Here is a 25,087-nt window from a genome sequence, read left to right on the forward strand (position 1 = left end):
TTCGTTAACCACTGCGCCACGACAGGAACTCCCAGATTTTATTTTTAACTTCAGAGATCTCCTTTGCTGCTTTTCATTGCAATCTATTCCTTTCTTTCTTTTTTTCTTTTTTTGAACACAATATCCCTTCCAACCAATATGAGGCAATGAATAATGTTTATGTTGCAATTTTATTTAATTTCCTCTGTTTATATTATTTTGAAATTTTATGTGCTGTGGTTCCATCATTTACTCAGGGGTTCATTCCTCTACCTCAACAGCCACCCTGTTTGGTTCTTTGGGGAGGGATCAAAATAATCACCAGATTTTTCTCTATGGATGTGTGTGACTGCACTATTTAGCTTCCCTGCTAATACTCCCAAGAAACATCCCTGCACTTGAACAACATACAAAAGGAAAGGGAAGGTATTGAACACGAAATTCTATGGGGTTGGCTTAATTTAAGCCATGGCTCTGCCCATAAACGGAAACTGTGAATACACAATAGAAACCAAACACACACAAAGAATGATTATTTACTTAGGAAAGGTACACTCACATATTTGCCAAGGGTGAAAAATAAAGATGTGGGGTAAGTTTTTTGTTGTTGTTGTTGCTTTTTTCCTACTGGCTAAGAAAGAGTCACAGGTTTTTCAGGGTGACTTTTAGAGGTCAATATCATGGAAGGCAGCTACCAGACTAAGCCACCAAAGACCCGTTGAGTCTCATGTTCCAGAATGGACTCTTCCAAAGGCACCCATGAGAAAGGGGTGGTTCCCATTTTGAGGCCTCTCACTCCAGAGCCAAAAATCTAACTGTTGCCGGGAGAAGAGGCTCTGTGATGTCCCAAGACCTGAGTTTGAGTCCTTGACTGTATGATCTTCGATAGGTCACTTGGACACTCCTGGGATAAATGAGATAATGTATATGAGATGTGTGTGCCAGATGTCCCAGGAAGCCCAAAACAGAATTCAGGGTCTGCTGTGCCTAGAACTGGGAGGTCTGGTGATTCCCAAGCCTATTTTATCAACTGATGTATGGTGTGAACTTGAACAGGAAGATAAATCAGGAGGGAGAAGGAAAACAGGTTACAGAGAGGAATTTATGTCTAATCTCCTGAAGTCTGCAGAGTGAGGGGCTAGAGGCTGAGATTAAGGAACTGTGTTATTCTAAACTTTGTGAGGCCTGAGATCTCTGCATGAGCATCTGTAGAAACAGTTGGGAGGTTCCAGAAATACCTAGAGGAATCTGACAATGAGGAAGGAAAGGGATGGAATGTTCAGTAGTAATGTTTACCTAAGATCTGATCCAGGGAAGTTCAGGGAAAAATGTCAGCATGACTCTGTTTCCCCAAACATAAGAGGCCATTTAATTCTCACAAGAGCATGAGGAAGTAGATACCATTTCTCTCTCTTTTATTTTTTTGGTTTGCCCCATTTCTGAGCTTTAAAAAGTATAGGTAGATAGCTGAAGTCAATACTGTTAATATGTGTCTAGTAAGATTTGAATCAATAAAAAAAAAGCTAAAAAAAAAAAAGATCTGAGTCAAGGTCTTACTAAAAAGTCAATGTCCTTTCCTGTAGATCACACTACCCTTAAGCCTTCAAACCTATTTGTTTGCCTACTTACAGCTGTAAAATTCTTAAGACAGACAGATAAATTGGATGCTGTTTTAGATACAGCAGAACTAATAGAGTCAAAAAGAGGGTGAGCAGCAATTGAGTTTGAGATCAATCCAGGCATAAAAATCAGGAAGCTCACATACCTATGCTTTCTGTATAAACACCTTCCTTCTTCAGATCCACCAGAAAACGGAGTGGAAACCTGACAGAGGTTTCCCTCCCCGACTTTTCTAAAGGTCAAACACTTTACAGACCCCTGATTTTCTTGGGTTGCCTGAACATTGGCAAGTGTGGCTCCCCCATAGATGACTCTGGCACTTTGTGTTGGAGATTTTAGTCATTTGGACTGATAGTTTGACTTCGAGTAACACAGTAAACAGCTCTCCCAACATTGTTTTTTTGTTTGTTTGTTTGCTTGCTTTTTAGGGCCACACCCTTGGCATATGGAGGTTCCCAGGCTACCGGTCAAATCAGAGCTGTAGCCACTGGCCTACGCCACAGCCACAGCAATGCCAGATCCAAGCCATGTCTGTGACCTACACCACAGTTCACAGCAATGCTGGATCCTTAACCCACTGGGCAAGGCCAGAGATCAAACCTGAGTCTTCAGAGATATTAGTCAGGTTCATTTCCGCTGAGCCACAACGGGGGCTCCCCTCAACATTGTTTTGATTGTTGATTGTTTTTAATGTGGTGACCTTCGGTTATAAAGAAAAACCTCAACTATGGCTAGCTGTCATATAGCTAGGAGTTTTAATTTTATCTCGGATCCTATCTGAGAAATCTGGATTTCTTCAATACTGAATAGAACCACACAAATCTTGCCTTTCCTAGAAGAAATTTCAGTCGTTTATCATTAAGGAGCTGAGAGTTCTTTTCATGGTTCAGGATCCAGCGTGTGGTTCCTCCACAGGGTTGGGGACCCCTTTTCCAATGGAATCATATGGAAGTTTCTTTACTCACATGGCTCCTCTGAGGCTGTAAACCAGAATCCACGCACACCATGGCTTCACCAGGTAGCTTGGACTCCTCAGAGCATGGCATCTGTGTACCCAGGAGCATCCCAACAGGGAGCATCCACAGGGACACGTTTCAGGAGACCAGGCAGGCACTGAACGGCTCCAATGCCACACAGCATCCCTCCTGCTGCACGCTATTCATTCTAAGTGTGTCACTAAGCCTACAGTGAATAGCAGGAGACTCTTGGTGGAGGAGCAGCAATGTCATATTCAAAAGAGCATAAAGGATGGGAGATGCTACTGTAGCCGCTTTTTAAAAATACCATCTTCCACAGTAAGCACAAATACATTTCCTACACAAATAACATCAGATGAAAGAAAAAAAAAATCTGACGTAGGGCTTCTAGGGTTATGAAATAAACAAATATTAAGAGTTCTCCAACATATCAACAGTAATAGATAAGGAAATAAAGTGAAAAAAAAACCCATGTCCTATTTATGTCAATACAATAAAATATGAAAGAATTTAACAAAAGTATGAAGATGGATATGAAGAAAACATGAAATATATTTAAACCCTGAAATAAATGGAGAGATACATTAGGTTTCTCAATAACACCACTTCTGACCAAATGTAATAAAACATCATGCTCCTAAACAACATTTCTGCTACAAACGTTAACTCGTTTCCAAGAAAAAGTCCAACATAAAGTTATGTGAATTTGATAATATTAATGTAACGTTCATTAGGAAGGATAAAACTAAGGGTCAATGGCCTTGTCAAATAAAGAATAAAGGAGAAAAAGGCATACCAAATACTAAACTGTTGTGAAGCTTACCAATTTAAATAAAAGACTTCTGATAGCTACTTGGGTAACCATACACCTGAGACACTCCCAGTTTATACCTCTTGTCTCAGCATAATTATAATTTCTTTTACTCTCAAAAGTGTCCTGGTTTAAATGATGATGATATGGCCACCCTGTAATTAATCATATGCATTTATCTCTACTCCCTCCCCGAAGACCTCAAACAGCAGTAAATACATTTTTTAAGTGCTAGTCACAAGGTGGAAGAGAAGAGATGGATAAATGGATAGATGGATGGATGAATGTGTGGATAGGGGTATGGACAGGAGAATAGCTAAAGTGGATGGATGAACAGGAAGTTGAGTGGAGATACAGGTGGGCAGACCAATCACTCAACCCACAACCAACCAATAAAAAAAGGATCAAATAGTGTTACAGTGGGAATTAAGGCTGGTGTGATGATCAAAAGTTATCTTGACTATTTTTGGAGGAAAATGTTTTCCTAAGAAATTAAATGTGAATTTGTGGAGTTCCCGTCGTGGCGCAGTGGTTAACGAATCTGACTAGGAACCATGAGGTGGCGGGTTCGGTCCTTGCCCTTGCTCAGTGGGTTAACGATCCGGTGTTGCCGTGAGCTGTGGTGTAGGTCGCAGACGCAGCTCGGATCCTGCATTGCTGTGGCTCTGGCGTAGGCCGGTGGCTACAGCTCCGATTCAACCCCTAGCCTGGGAACCTCCATATGCCGCGGGAGCGGCCCAAGAAATAGCAACAACAACAACAACAACAACAAAAGACAAAATAAATAAATAAATAAATGTGAATTTGTGACTTGAATGTCAAGGAGCAAGTCATTCCAAGAGCTGGAAGGGATGCTTTCCATTCATGGAGAAAACCCAGTGCAAATGACATAAACTAAGACTAAACTTAGTTGTTTTGAGAAACTTAAGTGTGTATGCAACTGAAGAACTATAACCATAAGAGATGAAATCTGAGAGGTAGACTAGAGCATTTAGAGCTTTGCAAGCCAGAGAAAGAATTTTGGGTTTTATGCTAAATGTAATTTGAAGCAATTAAAGAATTATTAAGTAGAGAAGAATATCTGATAGACACTTTCAAATGGAGGAGATGTGGAGAATGAGCTGTAGCAACTCATGAGTTAGAGGACTATGGCAGTGGTCCTGCCAGGAGCAGATAGTGTCTTAGTCAAGAATGGTACAATACCCAGACAAAACTTTCCTTGAAAAACGCACATGCTCCTTCATGTTCATTGCAGCACTATTCACAGTAGCCAAGACATGGAAACAACCTAAATGTCCATCTGACAGATGATTGGATTAAGAGGATGTGGTATATATACACAGTGGAATACTACTCAGCCATAAAAAAGAACAAAAGAATGCCATTTGCAGCAACATGGATGGAACTAGAGATTCTCATACTACGTGAAGTAATAAGTCAGAAAGAGAAAGACAAATACCATATGATCTCACTTCTATCTGGAATCTAATATATGGCACAAATGAAACTTCCCATAGAAAAAAAAATCATGGACATGGAGAACAGACCTGTGGTTGCCAAGGGGGAGGGGGAGGGGGACAGAGTGGGAAGGATTGGGAATTTGGGGTTTAAAGATCCAAACTATTGCCCTTGGAATGCATAAGCAATGAGATCCTGCTGTATAGCACTGGGAACTATATCTAGTCACTTATGATGGAGCATGATAATGTGAGAAAAAAGCATGTGTACATGTATGTGTGACTGGGTCACTTTGCTGTACAGCAGAAAACTGACAGAACAGTGTAAACGAGCTATAATGGAAAAAAATAAAAATTATTATAAATCAAAAATAAACAGTAATGTGAAAATCCTTGGGTGAAAAAAAAAGAATGGTACAAAGAAAGGTGGAGAGAATTATTTGGATTTGGGAGGAAGAGGTGACAGAACTTGCAGAAGATCGATGAATGTGGCTGTATGGAAATGTCAGTCTTGTATATCAAAAGGGCCATAAACATAATTAAAAGTTAAACAACAAATTAAGAGAAAACATGGGTAACATACAAAACAAAGGATTAAGATAGAATATATCTGGCATATATAAAAAGGGGTTAATATTCAAGATATACAAAGAAAGATCTAAATCAATAAGATAAACAACCCAATGGACATGTGAAATGTTACAAACAGATAATTTACAGAAAAATGAGAGGGAAATAACATATGCAAACATATGCAACCTCACCAATAAACAAAGACCGTACAAAATAGCACTTCAGTCTGATTAGAAAAATTAGGGTACGAAATTGAAAATATGACAAAAGAGAAAATATTCACATTTAACTGTTGTGCATTGGTTGAGATTGTGAGGAAATATATACCCTGATTCTCTACTAGTGGGAATACAAGTGATTGTAGATATTTCAAGGACAACATGTCCACATTCTTCAAGTTTTTTAATTGACTGTGGAATTTTTCAGTTATTTCAACCTAAGATCCACTTTCAAATGTGTACACAGAGGCACATAAAAGAATATTCACTGCAAGGATTATTTGTAATAGAAAAAAAAGAAACGATCTACGTGCCCATTTCTAGTGACACTCCCATCACGAAATATAATGGAAATACTGTGAAAATATTTCAAAGAGTGACAATGACGTAACACGTACTTGGAAATATCTCTATGCTCCGTTAGGAGGAAAAAGATCAAGTCATGAAACAATGAGTCTGGTTCTATTTCAATGGCGAAAATTAAAACTATATATCAACTACACTTCAATAAAAAAAAATTTAATGAAAAAAAAAAAAGAACCTATCAGTGAATCTAGGTAGAGACCCAGGATTCTGGTAAGTCACACGTGAAATGTTGAAGGGTGCTTCTACAGCAGGCTAAGGAATCAGTCAGACTTGCCTGGGGAAAGCTGATAAAGAAGCCCGTTGTGCTTCACACCATACATTTCTATACTGTTTGAACATTTAGTAGCATATATTTATGTGCTACTTGAGTAATTTCTCTTCCAATATTTGTAAGGATGTGCTCACTTTTTGAATCTAAATACATTGGGTAGTGAAACTTAAGAGTCTTGGCAATCCTCCATGCCTTAGAAATTCTGTCAACACCCATAGACGAGGCTTTAAGGCTAAACAGTTGTGAAACATTGGGGGAGATTTAAATTTAATTCATCTTTACTGGACGAGGCTCACATCGGTGCAGTCCAACGTGGAGCCTGGTCAGATGGCATTAAAAAGTCCCAAAGTGCTCCAAGCAGAGTCCAGTGACTTGGCAGCGTCGAAGGAGAAGGGCCCTGACCCTACTCTCGCTATGAAGTATTGGCCAAAGCAGCTTGGAAAACTTTTTTTTTCTTCAACAGAACTCTTTTTATATCCTTACAATGCAATGTCAGGAAACTCTCACTGTCAAAAATTGAAAAAAGCAGCATTTCTCTGGTCAAAGGAGGTCAAGGGCCAGAGACCCACCCCCTCCGCTCCCAGGTCCGCACCTGGAGGGGGCACCTGCAGCCCTGCAGAACATTCCTTGAAAACCTCTAGATCACCGTTAAAGTCTTTTCAATCTCTTAAAGTACATCACTTTTATTTACTGGAGGTGGTTCAGGTGGGCCAAGCCTGGGAACCTCCCCATATGCCACCAGTGTGGCCCTAAAAGACAAAAAAAAAAGTTCTTGAATTCACACAGAATGCCCACACCTGGAGCTGTCAAGACCCAGAGTGGTCTGCAGTCAAATAGGCTCAAGATCTACTTGGGTCCCAAAGTCAGGGGATGTCTGGGATCCTCCACTTCTCATCACTCACTGTGTGATAATTCTGAGCCTGACTGCAGACCACAGGACATTCTTCTCTTTGTCCAGAAAGAAACCTAGGCTGGTGAAAAAATACTGATACTTTGAATTTTCAGGACAATGATAATAGAACTTAGAATTGTTTTGAGGACCATCTGAAATTGAGAAATTTTTCCACACAGAGGTATTGTCATAATGGCTTCCAGCAAAACTAAGACCCTGGAAACTGAAAGCCAAAACTCACAGCCATTGAGAAAAAGTGCCTCTCTTTTTTAACCACTTTGCATCCCAAAGAGACCTCTTTAGAGACACCATGAGAGTCAATGAAACAGAGTATTGAGGATGGATAATAACCAAGAGTATTAGAGAAGCTATGGAAAAGACACACATAAAGAAGATTGGTGAGAACTAAGAAAGAAATGCAAGGTAAAATTATATAGAACAAGAACATGCAAAGAACCTAAACGGTACCCCAAACATGGCACATGATTTGAGAAGACGACTGATACCAAACCATGATTTTAGAGGAAAACTACTCAAAACTCAAGGATGGCCAAGCAATGAGAATGTGTTTACACTGCAAGAAAATGAGTGTGACTCTAAAAATAAGATCCATAAAAACTATTTCATGTACAAAGCCAGTGTTTACATAGCCCAGTGTTTACATTTATAGATATAAGAAGTGTGAGCTGGCACAGCTGATAACCCATGGAAGCGATCACATATCTGGTCACTACATACACTGAATTCTCTCATCACTAATTCAACAGCTCCACATGATGGCACACAGGAATTTTCCACTGCTTAGAGACCGGGCCAGCTCTTCCCTTCCATGAAAAGTAAATTCATTTCTTTATACAGAGTTTGGGGAAAGCTGCAGACCGAATCTCATCTCACATCTCGATGAAAGTTGAAAAGGGTTGTGGCTGCCAGTTATGAAGTACTTCTGTTGTTGGCTTTTTGGTGATGAGGTGTCATTTTTTAAAACCGGTTTCACTGATAATTATGGAGCCTATGGTTTATGTTCTAACTCCTCTGAGATTTTGGTCAGCAGTTTCCCAGGTTTGAAACAGAAGTAGGTTCTTTGCAAAACTATACTCTCGAGTCCTTGCTCACTGTATCAAGTTATGGTTTTTGGAAATTGGAACCTCTCCGTAAGGACATCAGGGCTGATCGACCGAGGGAATTGGATCCCTTCAAGATTTGTTTTGAGTACCATTCACTATAGAATGAATCATTTCAGGAGTTCCCGTCGTGGCGCAGTGGTTAACGAATCCGACTAGGAACCATGAGGTTGCGGGTTCGGTCCCTGCCCTTGCTCAGTGGGTTAAGGATCCGGCGTTGCCGTGAGCTGTGGTGTAGGTTGCAGACGCGGCTCGGATCCCGTATTGCTGTGGCTCTGGCGTAGGCCGGTGGCTACAGCTCCGATTCAACCCCTAGCCTGGGAACCTCCATATGCCGCGGGAGCGGCCCAAGAAATAGCAACAACAACAACAACAACAACAACAACAACAACAAGACAAAAGACAAAAAAAAAAAAAAAAAAAAAAGAATGAATCATTTCATTAACAGCCAGGCAAAGGTGCTTGCAGAATTTCATTCCACTCACCACCACCCCCCAATCCTATGAACTGATTGGGTTGTTAAATACAATTGTGAAATGTATTTGCAAAACTAAACAAACCCAAACACATAAAAGACATGCTAGGTATCCGGTCAGGTATGAAAAAGTAACCCTTGTATTATAGAACAGAAGACAAAAAGAATAATTGTGAACTAGTCCAAGTAAACAGGACGTGCTGTCATAATAAATTTAAAATCAAACACGAGGATCTGGCAAGGAGAATCGGGAAAGAAAGCAAAGAAAACTTCCTTCAGTCAGGCCTCAAGAAGAGTGCCAGTCCTGTGGATAGAGGAGAAGAGAAGCTGGTGGGGCCTCATGGGAAGCAGCCCTTCATTTCTGCTCCTGACCTTGTTGGAGCTTCACTCTGTGACATGGGCAAAATGCACATTCATTCATTCACCAGAGGTAATGATGCACACACCACACCAGGTTCCTAGCACACTGTATATATTGCCTATAAATTGAAAAACAAGGAGTTCCTGTCGTGGCGCAGTGGTTAACGAATCCGACTAGGAACCATGAGGTTGTGGGTTGGATCCCTTGCCTTGCTCAGTGTGTTAAGGATCCGGTGTTGCCATGAGCTGTGGTGTAGGTCACAGCCGCGGCTTGGATCCCATGTTGCTGTGGCTCTGGTGTAGGTCGACGGCTACAGTTCCGATTCGACCCCTACTGGGAACCTCCATATGCCGCAGGAATGGCTCTAGAAAAGGCAAAAAGACAAGAAAGAAAAAAGAAAAACAATAAATACCCTTGCTCACCTTGATTTGGAAAAATAGGAGGAAAGAAAGTTTAATGAGACAAAATGCTCCAGTTCTAGTTTATGTTTGACTACTTACTAAGTATGTGACCACAGCAAGGTAGATCTTTGGTTTTCTCATTTGTAAAACAGCTTTTCAACAACTATCCCATGTGTGACCAAACATAAGCAGTTAGCAAGTTCTAAGTGATAATAAATATTAGGCAAGTTGCTATGTTTTTCATCCAGGGAGGTGTTTCGGGCTCTTAAATCCCAGACGAACAGATGTCACAGAAAGTTTGTTATAGAAAGAGATGGAATTCCCTGGTGTCCCCGCAGCTTAAGGATCTGGTGGTGTCACAGCAGCGGCTTGGGTCATTGCTGTGACGCAAGGGTGATCCCTGGCCTGGGAACTTCTGCATGCAAGGCACGGACCAAAAAAAAGAAAAGAAAAAAGAGAAGGTTGATAATTCCATGGTCCCCTTTGCTCTGCTGCCCTCAAAGTGGAGAGCTGCAATACTTCGTCTTCCCTTTGGCAGTGATGGGCTCACCGTGTCAGCCAGGCCTGTTGTACCTTATGAGATCCCGAGGATTCTGTAGCTGTGGTAGCCAGGTCCCTACATGAAGGGCGGGAACAGATCTGGGAAAACGAAGCCAACACTCAGCTTCTCTGGCAGCGATGAGAGATGGTGATGGAATGTGAACGAATTCCAGTCTTCTGGAGGCTTCTCAGCTTGTTTCTCATATCTTCCTTCAGTTTGAATACATCCCACTTGGTGTGTAAGCTAATGTGGACTGGCTTCTGTCCACAATGTGATGACTGACCCGTAGACAAAGGCAGGAACACACGATTGCTTCGCCCCGGGATTAAAGCTGTCTATACAAATGCTCGGGGCTGGGCCAGTGGCCAGAACTCTTTCCTGAAGGAGACTCACAGTCACAATCTCCAGCTTTGGTGAAGGGACAGATACTGACTTGCTGACTGGGTGGTGAGGGCAAGAGGGAAAGGCGTCAGGGGTCCTTGGGCCTAGGCCTGAGCTCAGGCCCTCAAAGCTGCGCTCTGACCTTTAAGCCACAATTAAGGTATCAGAGGCATAAACAGGATATTAATCCTGGCACTGCCACCAACGAAGTTACTTTGGGCCATTCATGCGGCATTTCCGGGGCTGGTTTTCCTTTATAAAAGTAGGGTCTCGCATTGCAAAGTGCTGTGATTCTTGAAGCTCCATGAAAATTTACTTTGCACGTAACAAAAAAGTAACTTATCTAGTCAGACCCTTTCTTTTCATACAGTGCTTAAGCTAGATATTCATGTGCCTGACGTGAGGTGAGAACAGGTATCGTGCTAGAATGTTTGTTCTTGTTACTTCAGGTTAAGTCTGTTTTCTGGTCAATTATGCTGCCTTTTTGACCAAAGGTACAGTAAACAATATCAAAGTTATAGCCTGATAGCACGTGATGCACCTGAGCTGGAGGCCTCATTGATTCTTTCTGGTAATGAACTTGACACTCCATCAAGCTCCTGCTTGAGCTGTCATCACGACCTGTCACGTGCCTGACACTTTGGTAGCATAAGTCTCATGTGATGTGAATTATCTATCTCATTTTCTTTATCATTGTTAGATAACACACAGGTGATGGATACAATAGCACACACGTATCAAATTGATTATGATCCCAAAAAAAGAAGAGATGAGAAATGATATATGGTGAGTGGTTGGGGAGAGATTTTGATGTAAATAGTTGACTCTGTTTTTAGTAACAATGTTTATGATAATAACTAAATAACTAAAATAATTGAAACTATATGCCAGGCACTGTCCTAAGTGCATTATGCATGTTAATTCATTTAAAGTCCTCGCATCAACTCTATGATAGACTCTAATTATCCACATTTACAGTTGCAAAAACCAAGGCACAAAGAGGTCAAGTAACTTCGCCAAGGCTACCCGAGTATCACGTCAGAAATAGGAACCTAACTCACACAGTTTAGCCTTCAAAATCTAAGCCCTTCACAACGTTACACATCTGCTTTTAAGTGCATTTCCTTCTCAACCTGGCATGAAATAGAATTCAACAACTGCTTATTAAATGTTGGCAGATAAATCAAGTGACCTTTGTGGAGGCACTGATAACAACCGAGTGATGCATTCTTTCAAAGTCATGGAGACAACAGTGGAGGTACCTGTTCAGTGGACCTGACATCCTCTCTTGGGGACATTCCGCAGCCATGCTCCTAAAAGGGCACTCCTTTTCATCATGCTCTTTCTACAATTCCTGGAGCACTATGTGTAAGGGCGAAGTAAGTTTTATTAAAGGTAGGACCCTCTTGGAATTCCCGTCACTGATCAGTGGTTAACAAATCCAACTGGGAACCATGAGGTTGCGTGTTCGATCCCTGGCCTTGCTCAGTGGGTTAAGGATCCGGCGTTGCCGTGAGCTGTGGTGTAGGTTGCAGACTCGGCTCAGATCCCACGTTGCTGTGGCTCTGGCGTAGGCTGGTAGCTACAGCTACGATTAGACCCTTAGCCTGGGAACCTCCATATGCCGCGGGAGCGGCCCAAGGAATGGCAAAAAGACAAAAAAAAAAAAAAGGTAGGACCTTCTTTGTGCAATTGCCTTAGAAACTGAATTCTCCTAAGCACCCTGGCTTCTGACAAATGGTCCTATCGCTCATGCCAGTGGGTAAAATCACAGGAAATAAACTGCTGGAGACAAAGAAGAGCAGAGAAGATGACCATGGTCACCAAAACCTGTTTTCTTGTTTTCCCCTTTGTTAAAGGAAGGCACTGTTTCCTCTCTAGGAAATACCTACATAAAAACCCATCTTTAAATCCCGGCTTTCTTAGCACCCAGAGAGATGGCAGAAATGGCTTGTTACTAAGGTCTATAATTTGGACAATGTGCTTATAATAAGATGTATTTAAAAATGTGTACTAAGTAAATTGGAATTTAGATTCGAATAAAACTTTGAATCTCACTACCTCTTGAAACAAGGATCAGATTTTCCTACATTAACTTTACTGTAAAGAATTACGTTGCTAGAAATCAAACTCAGAGTGGAAAAGACCATCATAAATTGTATCTACTATGTGGTTTTACAAAGCAGCCAAAGTTTAGCAACTTGCACTCTTATTGTCTCATGGCTTCAAGGATCCAAGGAAGAAAAGGGCTTCAAGGTTAACAACTCAAATCTTGGCAAGGGTCAGGGTTTGGGAAACTCGGATTAGGACTACCAATAATTCTCTGTGCCCAGAACAATAGCTGTGGAAAAAAACTATTAGGTCACCGCATCTACCAATCCCCCTGCCGGTTCTAGAGCAGCAATTAGAGCTTCCCCTTGCTCCCTGTGGCTTCCCTGGGTGCAGAGGGACAGCTTTAACTCCTTGTGGTGCAGCTGGGGGGGCTGTGGCTCTCCTAGGGACGTTGTGGGACTCTTATTTTGCAGCTCTTCCCCACACGCCCGTGGAAAAATAGCCCCAGGAGCAACCTCACCAAGCGCTGAGAAGACGGAAACACTCCACACAGGGGACCGTCTGCGGAGCTCAGCCCACAGAAAAGCCCTGCCTCTGTGAGCCCAGATGTCCTCCCGCCCGTGGTACCGGGACACAGGTGCATGTCCTCACTTGTCAGATGAGTTTTTCATGATTGCATAAGCTATGACACTGTAGTGCGAGCAATGTGCGCTACATGGAAATACAGATTTTGAGAGGCTGGTCTAGAGGTGTGAGGAAGCCCCTTGTTGTGAAGATAATCCTAATGTCTAAAAGAGGTTGTGCCAGCCAGAAATGGGGGGTTTGGAGAGATTAAAAGGATTTATTGTGACTCCTGCCCAGAACACTAACTATGAGAAGCAGAATGGAAAAGGTGACTCCTTTCCTGCCCCTTTGGACAGTTTGCACAGGTGGGACTGATGCGGAGATGTTAAACTAGAATAAATTTCTGACCCTGAGCCCCAAATTAGTTGCCTTTAGAAGAAATCCACTGCAAAAAAAAAAAAAAAAAAGGCAATCCGTTGCAAATGCTATGGAGAGATTTCTGCATTCCATTTTAAACTTGTAGATAGCTTCCTTGAAAAAAAAAATCCAGTATTTCTAGAGTCCAGGATAGATTATAAAGCCTTTGATGGTTAAGATTAGGTTACTCTTTCCCCCGTGGAGACATGCATTCTGTGGAACTGTGCCCAGAGCTAGACTATCACCGGCCTCCCAGATGGACCCCAGGGATCCCTGCCTGCTGGATCATACCCTGGAGTGGTTCTCTCCCACACTGCTCTCAAGTGGCCCTGAATGATCAACAGAACACAGCAGGAGTAACAGAGTATCACTTCTGAGATGAGGTTATAAAAGATTGTGGCTTCCTTTTATAGTATCAGTTTCATTCCTCTCTCTCCCTCATTCCTTCTCTGTCTCATCACTCACCCTCGGGAAAAGCAGTGTCCTGTGTTTGAGCAGCCTTCCAGAGAAGTTTATGTGACCAGAACCTGCTGATCCACCAACAGCTGGTGGGGAACTGAAGTCCACCAAGCACCACATGAATGAGCTTCAAAGCAGACGACTCACTAACCTCAGCGGGCCTTGACATGACTGCAGCCCCAGCCAACTGCTTGGCAGCATCATCAGGAAAGACTCTGGGCCAGGATCACCCACTTGAGCTGGGCCTGGATGCCAAAATACCTTACTGCGTTTCAGGGTAACTTTGTAACTCAGCAACAGATAACTAACACAATTATAGACCCTGTATCCCTTCTCATCATAGACACTGTATAAAATTCGCTTGACTACAGGCATGGAAGAGACAACAGGGGACATAAATAGCTGATGAAGAGTCCAATTAAGTTACAGATTTTCCTCAGTGGCCCTGATTAGAACATTTATCTTCAGCTAACCCTGGAAGAAAATCTCTTCCCTCCCTCCTAGGGAAGACCTCAGGGTCTTTCTTGAAGTTGAAGACTTCTAATGTCTTTTTAGGGCCACATATGGCAGTTCCCAGACTAGGGGTCAATCAGAGCTACAGTTGCTGGCCTATACCACAGCCACAGCAACACCAGATTCGAGTCACATCTGCAACCGACCCCACAACTCAAGGCAATGCAGGATTCTTTAAGCTACTGAGCCAGGCCAGGGATCGAACCCACCTCCTCATGGATCTGAGTAGGGTTTGTTACCACTGAACCATGATGGGGACTCTGATGAACTCTAGTTTCAGTGGAAGCTAAGGTGTGCTCATCTAGTTTGCTTTAAGCTGGCTCATCCCTGCCCCAGTTGTTTAAGATGCCCTCATTGTGCATCCATTCATTCATTCAACAAATATTTAATGACTATCACCATTCTAGGTGCTGAGGCTACAGAGGTGAATGAAGCTGATAAGACCCCTGGCCTCAAGAGGTGACATGTAGCATACGCTCCTGACAAGCTGTATTCACCCAACTGCAACACTGTCTTGATCTCTTCTGCCAGCTTTTGGGCAAAGCTGATGAAACTGTTAGAGAGGAAACATGGATGAGTCTGGGTGTTAGGGATTAATTTGAGGGGGCAGCCACAACATCACCCTTTTCTCTATGATTGGTCACTCTGGCAGTGAAACTTCGCTCAAGAGATCTATGTACAAATATATTCTCTACCTCCTCTTTGCCAATTTTTCAGACATGTTCATATGTGCCCGAATGCTGAATGAACTTGGCTTAAAACCCCTAATTTAAGAACATCCATGGGGTGCTCACTGATGGAGCAGGAGGTTAAGGATCTGGGGTTTTTACTGCTGTGGCTGGGGTCACTGCTGTGGTATGGGTTCAATCCCTGGCCTGGGGACTTCTGCATGCTGCAGGCATGGCAAAAAAAAAAAAAAAAAAAAAGAAAAGAAAAAAGAAAAAAGAAAGACAACAATATCCTAGAAAAATAGTTTGGGAACCAGCTTAACCTGTGTACTTCCAAAAGAATAGTTATATGTGAAAGTCACCACTTATGAAAGCCTGGGAAGCCTAAATTGGAAAAATAACACAGTCCAAAAATTGAACTCATTCATTCATTCCACTTGAACTTATCCACAAAAATCTATTGTCTGCCTTCAACGCTTTCATTTAGGTCATTAAAGTTCCAATCAGAACCAAAGAGGTCTATCACTTTATTCACTAGGTTAATTTTTAGAAAAATTTTGAAATACATGATGACAAGTTCAGCTCATTATAAAGAAGGAAGATTTTGGTTCAGAGAAACTGCATTTTTTTTAGTTGCTAGGAATGAGACCATTTAGTTGGTGTTTAGCTGTGATTTTAAAACAACAAAAATTAGTCCTTTTTCTGTGGTTCAAAAGTAAAGAGGGTTTTACATAAGGAGTTAGGATTCAAAACTCAAATTACATTCACAGCTTTTTCTTTCATCCTGCTTATTCATTACTTGGGTGTGTTTATTTCCTTAGGTTACATTTAAAAGACAAATTTGTTTTTCACAAATGGTAAATTGCAAATTTAGATGTACTTGAAGATAAATTCATTAAGGCAATTAGTTAAAGCGTATAACCCTGAGCTATGAAAAAGAAAATTCTGGGAATAAATTCAAAATGGAGATGAATGTGGTAATTCAAGCAGCCTAGGGAAAAAAACATAAAAATTGAAGAGATGTATTATACTATGCCACAAATGGGAGATATAATTCTGCATTTTCCTTTCATGTAGCTCTTAAAAGGACCATCTGTAACATGGATGCTATACTGACCTAAAATTTGGCTCCTTAAACACTTGTCCTTATAGGCTTGGAACATACACATCTGTTTTAGATAATAATACCCAGGAGTATCAAATACACAAAAAATAAATTGCAAAAGAGAATAGATTTTAAAAATTGCAAAGCACTTATATGGATTATTCCTGCAGATGGGAAAGGGTAATTTGTTTTTTCTGTACACTTCGTTCTGTCACTACTTCATTTTCTATAATGAACAGATTTTGTATTAGAGGGAAGTTGCAGGAGGAGGAGGAGGATGCTGCATTTGCCACTTGGTATCCACCTCTTTCCTTTGGAAGAAGGCTCAAGGAATTGACTTACTTCAAACTGGTTCACTTAAGTGCCACGTATTCAGGTGCTGATCATGTAAGTCCCAAGGATGCATCTGGAATGGTACACACCTAGGGGCCAGAGAGAGTCACACAGACTGTTCTCCTGGTTTTGTATACTAATGAGTGCCACAACAATGGGTGGTTAGCGTCCTTTCTCATTAATGGAAGGGGACATGGACTTGGAGAACAGACTTGTGGTTGGTTGCCAAGGGGGAGAAAGAGGGATGGACTCGAGTCTCGGGGATAACAGATGCCAACTACTGCATTTTGGAGTGGATAAGCAATGAGATCCTGCTGTATGTATAGCTCAGAGAACTATATCCGGTCACTTGTGATGGAACATGATGGAGGATAATATGAGAAAAAGAATATGTGTGTGTGTGTGTGCATGACTGGGTCACTTTGTTGTAGAGTAGAAATTGAGAGGACACTGTAAATCAACTATAATGGAAAAAATAAAAATCATAAAATAATAATAATAATAATTTTTTAAAAAAGAATGCAGTGAGTAAGTATGGCTTTAAGCCTGACTCTATTTAAGGAGAAAGGGTCACCATGCCAGGATGAACCACGGTTAAGAGAAGAGCAATAACTCAAAAGTGGCAAATATCTTTTCCAGAACTTTGGACTTGGTGGTTGGCTTTTCTGTGAATAAAGATCCATACATTGCTGATTTTCAGAACACTTCCATTTTTATTTAATAGTCCATCTATGAGCCAAAAGGTCAGAATACAGGGCCATCATGCACTAGTCTGGTTTCTCTGCCTCCCAGCAAAAGGGAAAAAATGGAGCCATTAAATGCTTGTGGGGGGAAAAAAAACTTTACATACAGGCGTGCTGTATATAAATGTAAATAGCAGGATATCAGAGCAGAAAAAGAATACGATCATTTCAGTTATATCCAGACATTAATGAAAGCCAATTTGCAATGAGGTAATTAACAGAAGAGCCAGTGGTAACAAGCAGTGTGTTCTTATTCCAAACATCTTTGCTACAAATTGCTGTTAAGAGCTTCTCCCTGCATTTCTCTTTGTCTTTTGGCTGCATGGTGAGAATATAAGGCAATTGCACAGTATCTGCAGAATGTTGCATGTTGTTTCATGCAAGCCATTTGGTAACTATGTCAGGTAACCACACAGGAAACCTTTTAATTACAAGATACAACAGCTTGCATTACCCCCCTGCAGTCTCTCTGGTTAACCTGGTACTGAAGTTCCATTTCTAAAGCTCCCTTTTGCCCAGGTTGTGCTTTGCCAGCTGCCAAGGCTGCTCCAACCCTTTCTGGGTGCTCCTGCAGCTTAAGGCAGGCATGGAGGCTCCCTCATCTCTTTGTGCTGAGTATCAGGGGCTTGGCAGCAGTTGCCTCTTGGATCCACCTGATTCTGGTTAGTGACACCTGAAAGATTCATGGACGCAGAGGAAAGTGAAAATTGCTGATGACTCAACTCCAGTGAAGAATAAACTAGAGCTTCCTTAACAGCTAATTTAAGCAAACACATGCATATATCATATATTCACTGTAAGTGATATACAGCTTGGAATTACTCCCTTTTAGCATTCTAATTTTCCTCATTAGAGAATGGTGACTCATTTAGCTATGTGTGGCTAAAAATAATATACCTGCTGCAATTAGCCATATGTGGCTAAGAATAACATAGCAGCTATGGTTTTAGTTGTGTCCCCTTTTTTTCATCATCTTGGTTACATGTTATCTGCTGATAATTCCTCATTTCTGTGCTGTTTCACTTCCCCCCTTAGTATGTGTCAAAGCTGCTATTTCCTTTAGTAAGTCTAACTTGCTAATTTGCAGTGCATATTCAGTATGTTTGATGGTAATTGCTTGAAATTCAATTTCCAAATATGTAAATGAAAGGTATTTATAGCTCTAGTTTGCTCTTCCTAAATTCTATGAAACAGATACCAGAACTTAGAAATACTCTCCTTTCCCAAGCTCTCTAAAAAGTACCTGCTTCTACTAACAACAAAAAAATCAGAAAGAGAAATTAAGGAAATATTTCCACTTACATTGCAGCAAAGAGAATAAAATACCTAGTAATTAAGCTACCTAAAGACACAAAGAATACACTGAAAACTGTAAGATGCTGATGAAAGAAATCAAAGATAACCCAAAAAGATGGAAAGATATACCATATTCTTGGAATAAAAGAATCAATATTGCCAAAATGGCTATACTACCCAAGGCAATCTACAGATTCAATGCAATCCCTACCAAATTGTCAATGATATTCTTCACAGAACAAAATATTTTAAACTTTGTATGGAAACACAAAAGACCCAGAATATCCAAAGTGATTTTTTTTTTCTGGTCATTTTAGGGCTGTACCTGTGGTATATGGAAATTCCCAGGCTAGGGGTCTAATCAGAGCTGCAGTTTCTGGCCTACACCATAGCCACAACAATGTGGGATCTGAGCCACATCTGCAACCTACACCACAGCTCATGGCAGCACCAGATCCTTAACCCATGGAGTGAGGCCAGGGATCAAACCCATATCCTCATGGGTACTAGTTGGGTTCATCACCTCTGAGCCATGATGGGAACTCCCAAAGCAATCTTGAAAAAGGAAAATGGAACTCGAAGAATCAGACTTTCCAACTTCAGACTATACTACAAAGCCATAGTCATCATAACAGTATGGTTCTGGCACAAAAACAGAACTATAGATCAATGGAACAAGATAGAAAGCCCAGGAAAAAAATGCAAGCACCTATGGTCAACTAATATACAACAAAGAAGCCAAGACCATACAATGGATAAAAGAGAAACTCCTGAAAATAGTACCGGGAAAACTGGACAGCTACATGTGAAAGAATGATATCAGAACACTCTCAAAGTACCATACACAAAAAATAAACTAAAAATGGATTAAGGACCTAAATATAAGGCCAGATACCATGAAACTCCTAGAAGAAAATATAGGCAAGACACTCTCTGACATAAATTGCAGCAATATCTTTTTAAATCAGCTCCTACAGCGCCCGTGGTGGCGCAGTGGTTAACGAATCTGACTGGGAACCATGAGGTTGCAGGTTCGATCCCTGCCCTTGCTCAGTGGGTTAACGATCCTGCATTGCTGTGAGCTGTGGTGTAGGTCGCAGACGCGGCTTGGATCCTGCGCTGCTGTGGCTCTGGCGTAGGCCAGTGGCTACAGCTCCGATTTGACCCCTGGCCTGGGAACCTCCATATGCCGCGGGAGCGGCCCAAAGAAATAGCAAAAAGGCAAAAAACAAAACAAAACAAAACAAAAACTACAATGAGCTATCACCTGTCAAAATGGCCATCATCAGAAAGTCTACAAACAATACTGAAAAGGGTGTAGAGAAAAAGGAACCCTCCTATACTGCTGGTGGGAATATAAACTGGTGCAACTACTAGGGGAAATAGTATGGAGGTTCCTTAAAAAACTAAAAGTAGAACTGCCACATGATCCACTCCTGGGCATACATCCAGTGAAAACCCAAATTCGAAAAGACACATGCACCCCAATGTTCACTGCAACACTATTTGCAATAGCCAAGACATGGAATCAATCTAAATGTCCACTGACAGAGGAATGGATAAATAAGGTGTGGTACCTTTACACAATGGAATATTACTTAGCCATAAAAAAGAATTAAACAATGACACTTGTAGCAACATGGATAGACCTAGAGATTATCATACTGAGTCAAGTCAGAGAAAGACAAGTATCATATGATATCATTTATATGTGTAATCTAAGAAAAATAATACAAAGGAACTTATTAAAAAAAAACACAGATTTTAAAACCAATCTTATAGTTTATAGGGGAAACTGTGGTGGGGGAGGGAGGAATTAGGTGGACAGGAATAACATATACACACTCGTGGATGAAAGAGATAATTTACAAGAACCTACTGCATAGCACAGGGAAATCTACTCAAGAGTTTGTAATAAACTATATGGGAAAAAAGAATGGATCTATGTATATGTATGACTGATTCACTTTGCTATACACCTGACACTGACAATATTGTAAGTCAACTATACTCCAATGATTTTTTTTCTTAATTTTAAAAAAGAGGAAAAAAGTACCTGCTTCTCTGAATGACACCCCATTTCACACACCCTAGTTTTTGACAGTGTGAGAAGGCCTGACTTTCAGACTGGATGTTCCTGTGGGGGAGAAATGAGATCCAACTGTGCAGAAATGGATCACCTTATTGAGGGTTTCCTTCAGCTACAGCTACTGGTGGCCTGTTGGTTAACTGTTTCATGACCACATATATACATGGGCTATCATTATGTCAAAAAGAAACTTTGAACTTTTAATTTTTTCTTTTTAGGGCTGCACCTGTGACACAGGGAGGGTCCCAGGCTAGGGGTCCAATCGGAGCTGTAGCTACTGGCCTACACCACAGCCACAGCAATGCCAGATTCGAGCCGTGTCTGCGTCCTACACCACAGTTCACAGCAATGCCAGATCCTTAACCCAGTGAGCGAGGTCAGGGATCAAACCTGCAACCTCATGGTTCCTAGTCGGATTCGTTTCCACTGCACCACAACGGGAACTCCTGATTTATTTATTTTTTTTTCCCACAGGGGTTTGGAGATATGAGCAGTGACAGAAAGTGTAAGTGGAATTTTTAGGTCAACATTAGAAAGGTTTTATTTTATCCGAAAATGGCATTCTAAAAGCTTATCAGGTTAAATTATTTCTCATTCAAAAGACCAATCAGGTTTTTCTGGACTCCCGAAAATTTCAATACTTCTTATTTTCATGAGAGCTGATTGGTAATGATACCCTGCCTTAGGGTCTGAGATAATAAGACACCCCCACATCACGCACCTGTCCTGAATCATATCACCTTTAACGTCAACTCTTCCCAGTGGGGGACCTTCTCCTAACCTCCTATCTTGGTGGGTATTCTCCACCTGACACTAGTGAGTGTTCCATGCCACCTATTCATGGGCTCCCTCACACATTATGAGGCAGCAAAACCCCGCATTGTTAGACACATAAAGACAGAAAGATACATTCAAGTTTTCAAATGCCTAGTGTACATTATGTATTTACCCCTAAAACCACATGGATGGCTTTGTTTTGGCTGGAATTCTTTTATGTCAGTATGCTAACTTATTATCCCAGAATTATTCAAACATTCCACTGGCTTTTGATGGCATCAGAAGAATTTCTGAAACACAAATGTAAATCAGACTTAAATTTTAAGTGTTTATCATGTGACTGACCTTGGTTGTGGGCACCAAAGGCCTGCAATGGAAAGCAGTGAAATACTTTCTTTTCTTTCTGGGGCTGCACCTGTGGCTGCAGCCTATGGATATTCCCCAGCTAGGGGTTGAATCAGAGCTGCAGCTGCCAGCCTACACCACAGACACAGCCACGACAGACCTGAGCTGCATCTGAGACCTATGTCGCAACTTGCGGCAACACCTAACATTTAACCCACTGAGCCACAATGAGAATGCCAATAAAAATTGATTGATTGATTGATTGATTTTTGCTTTTTTAGGGCCGCACCTTTGGCCATATGGAAGTTCCCAGGCTAGGGGTCAAACTGGAGCAGCTGTCGGCCTACACCACAGCCACAGCAACAACAGATCCCTGATCCACTGAGCAAGGCCAGGGATCAAACCCACATCCTTATGGACACTATGTCAGGTTCTGAACCCACTAAGCCATAACGGAAACTCCAGTGAAATATGTTTCAATGTCTACTTGCTTGTTCCAGTTTGGGGCCCCTCACAACCATGACCGTGTTGGGATTTTGAGCCTTGGATGAGTATGAACTGTTAGTTACAATCTGGATGTTAGAACAGGAAAAATAACGATCACAGATGGAACACATTTCTCTGTGTTCAGTTAGATGCAGATAAACCAAATCTTTCAAAGCATGGACTCAAACAGCTGGTAGAAGGACTGAAAATCACCCGCACAGCCAACCTGCAAAAGAGCTCTGCTCCCCAACCCCTCCAACCCAATCCAATCGCTAATTCTCTAGTTTACTTCTTTTTCTTTTACTTGAGCTTTAATAAGAGACCTCTAATTAGGCTTCCATCCTCTAGCCTCTCTTGATTATATACAATGCTACTCAATTAATCCTGATCAAAAAACGTTAATATAGCTCTTCACATCCCAAGTACAAACGTCCTTAACCTGGAACTTCAGCTTGCTGAAATTTAACTGCAACCTGCATGCTAAGCCTTAACTCTCCAAAATGCCTAAAAAAATGCTTCTGTCAGTCAAGATGTATAACTTTCAACTATTAATCATAGCAGTTAGATATAAAGTTCTTGTTGCTAAGTCATTGGGTTCAAATTCTGACTCTGCTATTTATTAGGTCTGTGACTTTACGCAAATGCTTTCACCTCTCTGAAACTTCATCTCCTCACTGGCAAAGATGAAATAACTCAAAAAAGTTATGCACCACTATTATTGTTTAAAATGTGGCATTCCGGAGTTCCTGTCATGGCTCAGAGGAAACGAATCTGAGTAGGAAGTGTGAGGTTGCAGGTTCGACCCCTGGCCTCGCTCAGTAGGTTAAAGATCTGGTGTTGCTGTGGCTGTGGTGTAGGCTAACAGCTACAGTTCCAATTGGAACCTCCATGTACCGTGGCTGCGGCCCTAAAAAGACAAAAAAAAAAAAGACAAAACAAAACAAACGAACAAAATAACCCCCCCCCCAAAAAAAATGTGGCATTCCTGTTGTGGCTCAGCAGTAACGAACCTGAAAGGTATCCAAGAGGACACAGGTTCAATCCCTGGCCTCGCTCAGTGGCTTGGGGATCTGGTGTTGCCTTGAGCTGTGGTGCAGGCTGCAGATGCGGCTCGGAACCCATGTTGCTATAGCAGTGGTGTAGGCTGGTGGCTACAGCTCCGATTCGATCCCAAGCCTGGGAACCTCCATATGCCACCAGTGCAGCCCTAAAAAGTACAATACAATACAATAAAATGCCCTTCGGTCCCTTGACTGTCAAATGTGCCTATTCTCTTTCCCTGGGTAAAACACCCTCCATTCTTTTTCATTGTCTCTAGAGTAATGGTACTTCAAGCGCTGTATCTGAATAAGCAGTAGGAGAATCACCTGGGAAACACATATCTTCAGGCCCCACCCCAGACCTACTGAATCAAAACTGTTGAGTGTAGGGCCCAGCAATGTGTTTTAACAAGTCCTCCAGGTAATCCTCATGCACATGCAACTCTGAGAATTAAGATCCATCTCAAATGCTCCTAGCTGTTTCTTCCGTTTCTCTGCCAGGGTACCTAACCTCTTTCTCCATTCAACCCCCCAGAGCCCCTGGTACCATTCCTTAGCATCCATTTTCTTTGCATTGCCTTAAACCGTATGTATCTATGCACCTTACTGTGCACCACCCCTGGCCCGACTTGACCTTGCTAAATTGTGAATTTTTTTGCAAGACGGAACTTTGCTTACCTATCTTCAAACAGGAAGCAGGGCTTAGCAAAGTTTCTTTCATATACTGATTGGACTACATTGAAATCAAATCATCTTAGTATGCAAAGTAAAAGTAAGACCGAATAAAGAACTCGAACTAGAGGGAAAACTTTCTTTGTAATATCTATTGCACAGTTCCATGCTGGAAAATACAGCTGCAACATGGCTTGAATCTTCCAAGTTCTTAATTGGACGCTGAGTTTCAAGACAGAGGGATTAAAGTTCCATCCTTAGAATCATCTCTTCATTCCTTCATTCTGTGGGGTGAGCCTTTTTTTTTTTTTTTTTTTTGGAAGAGAACGCAAAAGCAGTCCCCCACCAGGACAAACTCAGGGGTCGAGTGTCCCACATTTGGGGAAATTGCAGGGGTCAGCACATCCAGAGTGCAATGCATAAGCCTCACCCGGGAAAACCACCTTCCTGATCATGGCATCTCCCCTGCCAGGTAAGTACGTACACTTTTTCAAAACGCAGTTCTCTAAATGCATGATGATGGGTGGGAGAATGTAGTAACAGGGTTGAGGCAAAATGAAGGTGCCAGCCTCATGTTTCTGTAAAAGTCCTTTCTATTTTATCTGCCTACGAAAGTTTCATGCAATGTTATTTATGTACCCTTTTGCTTAACTAACTTTGAACTTGGAAATGAGGCCAAGCTTAGCCTACTGAATTGCAAATCAGTAAAAACACATAGTTTCTATTCTTTCTGCGGCCATGGAGTTTGTCATATACAAATGAGTACTACTTATTAAGAACTTCATTCACTCATTAGTACCGATAAGCAATTTTTTAAAAGTTACCCAAACTTTTTCAAATCACATGTGTACAGTTGTACATATAAAGATCATTATGAAAATCACTTCCTGAGCACTTGATGTGCAGCTGATTGTTGGGCAGTAGTTGAGCATGAGCCTACTTTTCCAGCAGTTTCTGAGTTAGTGTGACTTTCAAACGATGGAAAAGGAATCCACTTGCTATTGGTGGAAACACTTTCTTTTGATCTTTGGCTTTACCATTTACTTTCCTTGAAGGCACCCTTACCTTCCCCACAACTTCAACA

At 41.5% G+C, this 25,087-nt stretch overlaps 1 protein-coding gene and 1 non-coding gene across 2 annotated transcripts in view; both read right to left on the bottom strand.

Moving 5' to 3' along the window:
• The window catches only part of LOC106509551 (uncharacterized), a 190,819-nt gene that overhangs the window by 162,605 nt on the left and 3,127 nt on the right, over positions 1-25,087 (bottom strand). The window lies entirely within an intron of this gene.
• LOC146405734 (U1 spliceosomal RNA) lies at positions 24,321-24,483 on the bottom strand. The gene has a single exon (XR_014839220.1). It is a non-coding gene; the product is annotated as a U1 spliceosomal RNA (small nuclear RNA).

This window comes from Sus scrofa, chromosome 2, assembly GCF_054392235.1.
Source record: "Sus scrofa isolate SSC_HxYL_T2T_F1_AM1 chromosome 2, Sscrofa_HxYL_maternal_Yorkshire_Landrace_v2.0, whole genome shotgun sequence".
Taxonomy (NCBI): Eukaryota; Metazoa; Chordata; class Mammalia; order Artiodactyla; family Suidae; genus Sus; species Sus scrofa.